An 8,788-nucleotide genomic window follows, 5' to 3' on the forward strand; every position below is an offset into this window, starting at 1 on the left:
GTGTGGTCAGTGATGGTGTGGTCAGTTGCTGTGTGGTCAGTGATGGTGTGGTCAGTTGGTGTGTGGTCAGTTGGTGTGTGGTCAGTTGCTGTGTGGTCAGTGATGGTGTGGTCAGTTGCTGTGTGGTCAGTGAGGGTGTTGGATAACAGCTGATCCAGTTCCTGTGAAGTGTTTTAGAGTTCGATGCCCCGCCCTCTTAGAGCCCTTTGGTCCTGACATGATTTAACACTGAGAAAGTTCCTCTCTGTTCACAAGAACTATTTGACTTCTGACACTTTCACTTATTTTTCCCACCATCACAAAGCTACTTAGTGAGCAGTGATCTGCTGAGAACCCGAGGCCCAGTCTTATAATATAACAGGTGAACACTGGCTGAGCTACATGAAGGAGCCTCTGATGAGTAGATCAAACCCACCTGAGTGTCACCTGAACCCAAGCATCAATGGAAGAGAGACAGCTCAAGGAAATCTGACCTTCACAAAGACATTGAGTTGGTCAATGTCCCAAATTTACTTAAATCTGAATTATGAGCCAGAAATAGAATCTTAAACATTTCTTCATTTTACAGAACTTTCTGATTATTTCCAGGTTTAGATTTTCAACGTGGTCTCAGACTTTAGGACCCTACTGTACATACAGAAACACAACTCAGAAGCACTCGGGACGTTCTGATGGTTAAGAAGCATACCGTACTGCGATTGCACCAGCCATGGATTGATTCTTTGTTGCATGTTATTCTCTTACTCTCTCATCCCTCATTTCCTGTCACCTCTCTGCCAGTCTTCTCCAAATACAGACATAGAATACCCTGAAAATAACAACCCACATGACACAACACCCAACCCAACACATGCACAGTTATAAAGATTTTTAAAGAACTAATTCATTTCTGCCAGAATAACAATGGAAAAGCAATGTCCATGCATGCTGGGATGTTGCATCAGCAGTGTTCATCTCCTCTTAGATATTCGCATAATGGCTGTAGGGGCTAAAATTGTCCATTAATTGTCCTGGTCTGGTGATGTCCAATGAATGTGCTCAGTACAAATAAAGAGTTGACTCAGTGGGGCACTTAAATCAACATAAGGTCAGTGAAGAAACCATAGACAAGTGTCGGAGGAGCAGTGCGGCATCATAGAGCCACCAAGTCTGCTGGGTGTCTACATAGTTCAAAGGACTTCTCAGAATGGAAGAGCACTGTCTCTGTGAGGATCTGACAATGAACTGACCGGTTATATTAGGTGGTAGTTTCCATACTATTTTTGACTCTTGTCAATGTGACTTTGGTTTTCAGTCTCACCACCAGGTCCACTTAGTTAGTGTTCTGGCGCTCTGTCATATCAGACAGATGAGAAAGGAGACCGCGCTCTTACAATCATTTCCTGGATCTGAGTCTTGTGGGTTTCTCCCCCTCCCTCCCCTGTACGAGACCAGCAGCAGGTCTGAGTCTGTTCACTGCAATGAGAGAAGTGAACCTGATCACACATTATGATTCTTTGGCCCATAGTCACCAAAATAAATGTTGAATCAATTTCTCACAAGCCAAAGCTCTTCAGAACATTGTGACATTAAAATGTCATTTTTCAGACAGATCAGGAGAAAATTACTTTTATTGGAGACATGTCTCTGTCTCAGTAACAAACTCAGGAGCTCAGATCTCGACTCTGTTGGTTCTGATCTGGTTTCACTGCTGCAGCAGAGCTGCCGACCTTTTTCCAACTGCATTTGAAGTTTAGAGGAATCTATACATCACCATGAATTAAAACTTGAATAAAATCTTTGTTTCTTTGCTTAATAATACTATTGCTGTTGTTATTATTATTATTGAACTGTTTTTAGAGGGGAAAAGGAGAGTGTTATTAGACTGATATGAGTGTGTACTGGGTTAATCAGATATTAAGATAGCAGATTTCAAACCTTTATTTATACAGGGAAGCCCATTGAGAGAAGGCGCCATGAAACAAAATATACAATACGAGAGACAATAATCCGTGTGTGTGTGTGTGTGTGTGTCTGTCTGTCTGTGTGTGTGTGTGTGTGTGTGTGTGTGTGAGAAACAATTTTGAGTGGATGGAAGTGTTACAGTGTAAAATATAAAATCAATAAAAGCCATATAGAAAATCACACTTAACATATAAACACACACACATTCACACAGCTAACAGAGATTTAAAAAGGTGAAGGGATTAACTCATCTCATTTGAATCTTTTTTGCATGTTATTCCACTTGTGTGGAGCGTAAAATTTAAAAGCCAATTTCCTAATATCCGTGTACGTTGATTCTCAAGGACCAAAAAGTCTACATAAAAAGGAGCAGCAAAATCTGGTGCAATTTGCTGTATTTAGTGTTGTACTGTGTTGTTGTCATGTTTTGACATAAACAAGCAATCACGGCCACGCCCACTTAGGGGACAGGAAGTGGATACCATTTGTCACCATTGGAACTGCTTGTAAGGCGTCCTCTTTTGTTATAGAGGATCTTTGGTCACATGTAGTGGACTCGCCTGACCTTTCAGCCAATCAGGAGCAGGTAAAACTTTGCAAAAATGCAGCTGTAGTACATATATCTGATTTCTGTCATCTCTGGGGAAGTGATAAGTCAAAATAGGAGGAATATTACTTCTTTACATCCAGGTGGATTTGTTGTCTTACTGTGCACTCATGACTATCATGGTGTAATATTTTATTTGAAATTTAAAGCGCAATTAGTTTTATAAATAAAGATCAATGAATGGAACTACTTGTCTCTAAACTGCGCTAAAATGACAGTCTTACTGAGTGCTGGCAGGTTGACATACTCCCCCATCCTGGGAATGTAAATATACACTACATTGTATCATTAGTATGCACAGCACACAGCCTGTACATCCTGAGATGAATTTCTGTCTTCTGGAAATCTAAACCTCATCAAGTTGTCCAAGAGTCTGCGTAGGAGGAGGAGGTGAATGTGAATCCACTATACTACACAACATACACCCGGCGTATCAGCTTGTAAGTGACAACAGAAAAAAACACATCATCATCATCATCATCATCATCATCATCATCATCATCATCATCATCCTCAGTGAGGTGCTGCAGATTCACCCTGTTTACCACATTAAATTAGTGCGTTGGGTGCAAAGGGGTAACGGCAGTGAGCAGCAGCGCGTCCGGAGAAAGCTGGACTCACCAACATCTCTGCTCTCATTTCCTCCTCTTTAGTCTCCTCTGGTATGAAACATGACAGACGCTCCCTGTCGGTAAGCGTGAGAGCGTGTGAGCATGTGTGAACACAGCAATAACGCAAACTGAATCACGTTACTGGAAGAAGCTCATGTAAGGAAGAAAATGTTCTTTTCCCACTATATAAGAGGTCGCAGGAGCCAGCTGTCATTCAGAACACATTACTTCACACATAACCTGTTGTTATGTGAGTCCAGATCATTTTAATGGCACAGCACCCTCAGCCTCATTAATGGATTGAAGGATAAGTAGGTCTCATAGAAGTCATATTGTTCCTCATAAAAACTGACTGTGCTCTCTGCAGCTGCAATGTCCCATATTCAGCGTGGTGCTCAGTTTGACTGTGCAAGTCTGAGCTGCTGAAAAGCTCCTGATTTGTCATCTAATTAAGTGGATATCTTCCTCCTGCATCAGCCAGGCTGCATCCCAATCTTTGAGCAATAAATGGAGGCGATCAGATATGCAGTGATTCCTCAGTTTGAAATAAAGCTCCTTACAGCTCCCATATGACGGTCGCTGAAAGACATTGCAGGAGAAGGCTAAAGGGCGAGGTGAGTCACTGAGTGTATTGAAGGCCGGCAGGAAGTCAAAGTCCAGAAACATAATGGTCTCATCAGGTGAAAAGCTTTACTATCACCTGAATGTCAACTCAAGACGAGAGACAAAAAGCAGTTTTTAGCTCGCTGACCGTGCGTTGTTGAAACACGAGATTCCCCTCAATTTGATTTAATTTTGATACAGCAGCACTCACCTCCTGTGAGAGAGTTTGCCAAATTTGTGCCACACAGAGAGAAGCTTTGACACACGGCAGTCAGTCCACATAACAGGATGTTCAAGTGAGTCAAGTGAGCATTACAGGATCCAAAGAAGACAGCCTGCTTTTACTTCTCTGTTGATCTTGACAAACTGGAGGCAACAACCGGCCTCACAACAGCCCCGAAGATTATCTCCCAACATGTGAAGCGAGTGCTCTAATTCGAGACTTTCAGGGATTTTGTTTATTCCTTTTTAAATCGGAGGGTGTTGTGTAAAATTCCCACTGTAACATACTTCACCGCACCAGCTTGTCTGGTTCGTCTGCATTTGGGTCCTTGCCCCTGAGTTCCTGGCTTCATTGTGACATATATGAATATATATTAGGGATTTGTGCAATTAGTCAACTAAACGATTAAACATCGCTACCCTCAGTAGCCAGCACCAGAGATACTAGACAGTTAAACTAATTATTAATATTCTATTAATGTACAATGCCCGGTAACTGCTGTGTCTGAGGTCTCACACAACCGACCGCCACTAACTGGGGCTGCAGCCAGGCAGACAGCAGCACCCACCCACCCCCCACCCCCAGTGCCTGCTGCTTGTAAAACATAGGTCAAAGTTCCACTGATTCTGATTTTTATCAAATGTTCTATTGCCGCCAATAAATCGGTCGACCTCCATCGATTGCATTCGTGTAAAATTCTGTAGCGTGCAGTGGAATGTAAAGTCTAAAGTTAGACAAGGAAAACTTAACTTCAGTAATATTTTATCCTGTTTCTTCAAAGTCGAAGTTCATTCTTTGAGTTTCTCTCTAATTACATGTTGACAGGAGTCAGTGTGTTTAGAAAAATACAGTTAGACTGCTTTTTTTAATGTTTAAGGGCAAAGAGGATGGAGTCAAGCGTTCAGAGATACTTGCTAATGTATCAGCCACTTCCTGTTTCCTGGATGCATGAACATACAGAAGATCATCTGGAAAGGAAAAAATCAAGTTGCTTCAAAGAGTTTCCATCCATAGCGCTGAGGCTTTAGCTAATTGTTGTAACATTATCACCCAGTTCCTTGAATTGGACTATTAATGTCTCACAGTGTAATTTTAGGTCATCCATAGCTCTCTGAGTGTAGAGCAGAGTTTGACCTAGAGGCCTGAATCCAGGCTTCAAACCAATACAAGTCCAAATGAAAGTGTTTCCTGAACTCACCAGGCTGATGAAATGAAACAAAACGAACCCACAAACTGGTCAGGGTATCATTAAGGACTGCAGTGATATTACTGAGACCATTTGTAGGTCAGGCTCAGTGAGACACACTGTCAGCCACCAGGTTGGAGTCAGGATGTCCTGTGTGTTATTTCAGTGATTCCCTCTTGGATATTGCTCTCTTGCAATAAATGCACTCATAATGATTTGAAAAGTTCAAATGTCAACTTTGACTCAACATGTAGGTAAAGGTGTGCTACATCGTTATTCTGTATTCCTTTGGTGTACCTGGAGATAAAGGTCATTTCAGCTGATGGCTGTAAATAAACATGTTCTGTCATTCATTTATAAGCAGGTCTCCTCTTCCTCTTCCTCTTCCTCTTCCCAGCCCAGTTTCCCTTCTCTTATCACTTTGTGGGTTCTTTGAATTAAGTGTCTCAGACCTTATTACAATGGCAACACATGGCAAAGTCCATCTTGGGAGAGAGTGTGTGTGTGTGTGTGTGTGTGTGTGTGTGTGTGTGTGTGTGTGTGTGTGTGGCCAGAATACACACCAGAGCCAGAGTAAGAAAGTGATGACCAGTGGGTGAGGGTGGGGGGGGTGAGGGAGTAGCATTAAGTGAGTTAGATAATGAACAAAATGTGATCAGATGACATCATATGCCTAGCTAGGTGCTAAGATGCTAAACTAAAACGGTGAACATGATAAATATTATATAGAGGAAAAAAACATGCTCAACCAAAGACAAAAAAAAACAAAAACATGAGGCTGGGATTCGTGGAACCAAAGTCAAAGTGTAACGCTGCATTCATACAGAAACCTCCTGTTATCCAGACTCCTGTTGTTCTTGGGTTAGCGACAAAGTGATAGCTAATCATTTGCACGACAATTCAGTTTTGATTAATTATGAAAACGTAAAATTGGCCGTTACAGCGAACACTGTTAGCAGGAAAGAAAGAAAGGGACGCTAACAACTTACAAACAAACTGTGTTGCTATTTTTCAATTCGCTGAATCCACTGGATTTGTGTTAAATCAGTGAATTTATTTAAATGTTAACACATTGTTGCTTTGCAGCCATTTTACAGGTTTGTTGCTGCTTCTGTCGTTCTTCTCACTGAGCGAGGGCTCTCCTGGCACCGCCGTCAGAAATGCAGTGTCAGCCTCATGGAGCTGCAGCACGGCTGAACACTCCTGTTTTCACTAACTAGCCACCCAGAATGTTAGCAATGAGCATGTTAGCATGAACATTTCAGAGAAAAACAGCCCTGAAAATGAAAATGGTTTGATTTCATCGTGAAACTTTCTGTTAGAAAATCACTGCAGCTTAGTGGATAAAAACAAATGTCTCCATAACCATGTGACTGACTGGTTCCTTGTGTTCAAGACAGAAGCTGGAGGCAGTTGGAAGTCTTCTCCTGTCCTCTTCTGTGTTTACTGAGCCGTCACTGTTGGAAACTGAAGGAAGTATCGTTGGTTACACTACGTGACCCTGGCCGTGCATTATGTGAACCTGTCCGACAGGTTTGGGGGGGTTCATGTTATCCCTTCACTCCTGTGGGGAGGGCAGTATAATAGAGTTTCTTCACCCTCCCTCAGTGTCAGTTGCCGCCCTTTGTTGTGGATGGAAGCAGCGTCTGTGTTCACACAGGGAACAGAGTGATGCTGTGTTTGTCTGACGGTCATGTCCCGCTCTCAGCACTTTGTTGTTGAGAGGTCCCCCCACCCCCAACCCCATCACCGCATCCAGAGCCCTGCTCGCTGTTTCTTTTATTTTTCTGCTGACCTCTCTCCTCTGTCTTTTTACTGATTACTCCATTCTCTCTCTTTTCCCTGGTGTTTACACCGTCTCTCTCCCTGTCTGTCTTTGTCTCCGTCTCCTTGTCTGTCCGTTCTCCTGTTTCTCCGCAGTGAGAGCTGCTGATCGAGGAGTTTCAGGCCTCTTGGGTGTCATTACTGACATCTGAGCTGAGAGAGAAAGCTTTTTTCTGTCACACACACACACACACACACACACACACACACACACAGACAAACATATACTGCATTCCCTAACCCCTTACCCTTACCTAAACCTGATTTTAACCTTGCCGCAGTAACACATTAGATATGTTGAGTAGAAGATCGTTGAAAGACTGAGACTGACGTGTTCAGACCTGGTATTAACACCTGTCTGGTGATCTGATCTCAAGTGTGACTGAAAATTTTTCATATTTCAAATGGTTAAAACCTCATGTCACCCTGTCTCTCTCTCTCTCTCTCTCTCTGTCTCTGTCTGTCTCTCTCTCTCTCTGTCTCTGTCTGTCTCTCTGTCTCTGTCTCTTTCTCGTGTTAATGCCAGGTCTGAATAGGGCTTTAGTTATGCCAATTCCTTGATGGAATTTCTTCAAATTTGGCACAAATGTTCACTTGGACTCAAGTATAAGGTGATTCGATTTTGGCGGTCAAAGGTCAAGGTCACGGTGACCTCACAAAACACGATTTTGACATCCTGAATGTGGTTTCTCTCGAAATTTGTTAAGATTTGGCACAAACATTCACTTGGACTCAAAGATGAACTGATTAGATTTTGGTGGTCAAAGGTCAAAGGTAATGGTCACAGTGACCTCACAAAACATGTTTTTTGACCATAACTCACAAATTCATTAATTCATTCTTTAATTATGACACAGTTTAATTCAAATGTCTATTAGGATAAAATGAAGTGGTGACACACAAGATCAAAGGTCAACTTCATCATAATGTTCTGCAAAAACACCTCTGGTCATTATTCAACACTGTAACTCAGGAAGGAGAGACTGAGACCATGTTTCCTGCACCCTGGCTGGTTGGTGGAGGAAACAACCAGGAGGTGGAGATTCTAGCCTTTATTGTTGCTGTAAAGTTCACAGTCATCACTGTTAGTGGCACAAATATTGTGCTTCCTCAAACAACTTGATGATTAATCACCTGGTTGGAAGCATTTTTGATTTTTGTTTAAAGCTGCCTCACTGTTGTAAATTACATCTACAGTATGTGTAACGAACTCCAGTCACAGGGAGTGACAAATCAAACTGTATGAAGTTTAAATCTATTTTCTTAACAGTCCCACAGAGAGTGCTGAGAGCTTTATGTTCCATCAGACGAGCAGTTACCTTAGTTAGCACCTGTTTCATCTCTCTGCTGTTGAGATCTGCCAAAACCAACTCATTCATATGAAACATATTTAAAGAAGAAAAAAGAAATATTAACAAGGCTACTATAACTGCCTTTGCAGATTCGGGAGAAGTCAACTTTGACTGACAAAAGATGGATGAGACTAGCTCGATATCAACATCATCTTCTCTACACAAAGATAAATGAACTGTTTAATGGAAAAAACAAAAACCTGTCACTTTAAAAGCTGTGAAGTTATGAATCATTCAAAACAATTTCAGTTTTGGTCAGTCCCATATTTAATCAAAATTAATAATAACATGAAAAACCCTGTGGCATAACTGGGAAGAGGATATATGACTGCTTGTCATCTTTTTATATTTGATTTTTATTATAAATATATTTACTGACTTCTCTGTTTATGTTCAGGCTTTGGCTGCATGTTTGTTTGTTTGTTTGTTTGTTTGTTT

The 8,788-nt window shown here is 41.7% G+C and overlaps 1 protein-coding gene across 1 annotated transcript in view; it reads left to right on the forward strand.

Annotated features, from left to right (window-relative positions):
• Positions 1–8,788, forward strand: part of spire2 (spire-type actin nucleation factor 2) — a 38,222-nt gene that overhangs the window by 6,140 nt on the left and 23,294 nt on the right. The window lies entirely within an intron of this gene.

Source organism: Seriola lalandi, unplaced genomic scaffold (assembly GCF_002814215.2).
Source record: "Seriola lalandi dorsalis isolate HSWRI2012SDOR001 ecotype SW California unplaced genomic scaffold, Sedor1 jcf7180002055008, whole genome shotgun sequence".
NCBI lineage: Eukaryota > Metazoa > Chordata > Actinopteri > Carangiformes > Carangidae > Seriola > Seriola lalandi.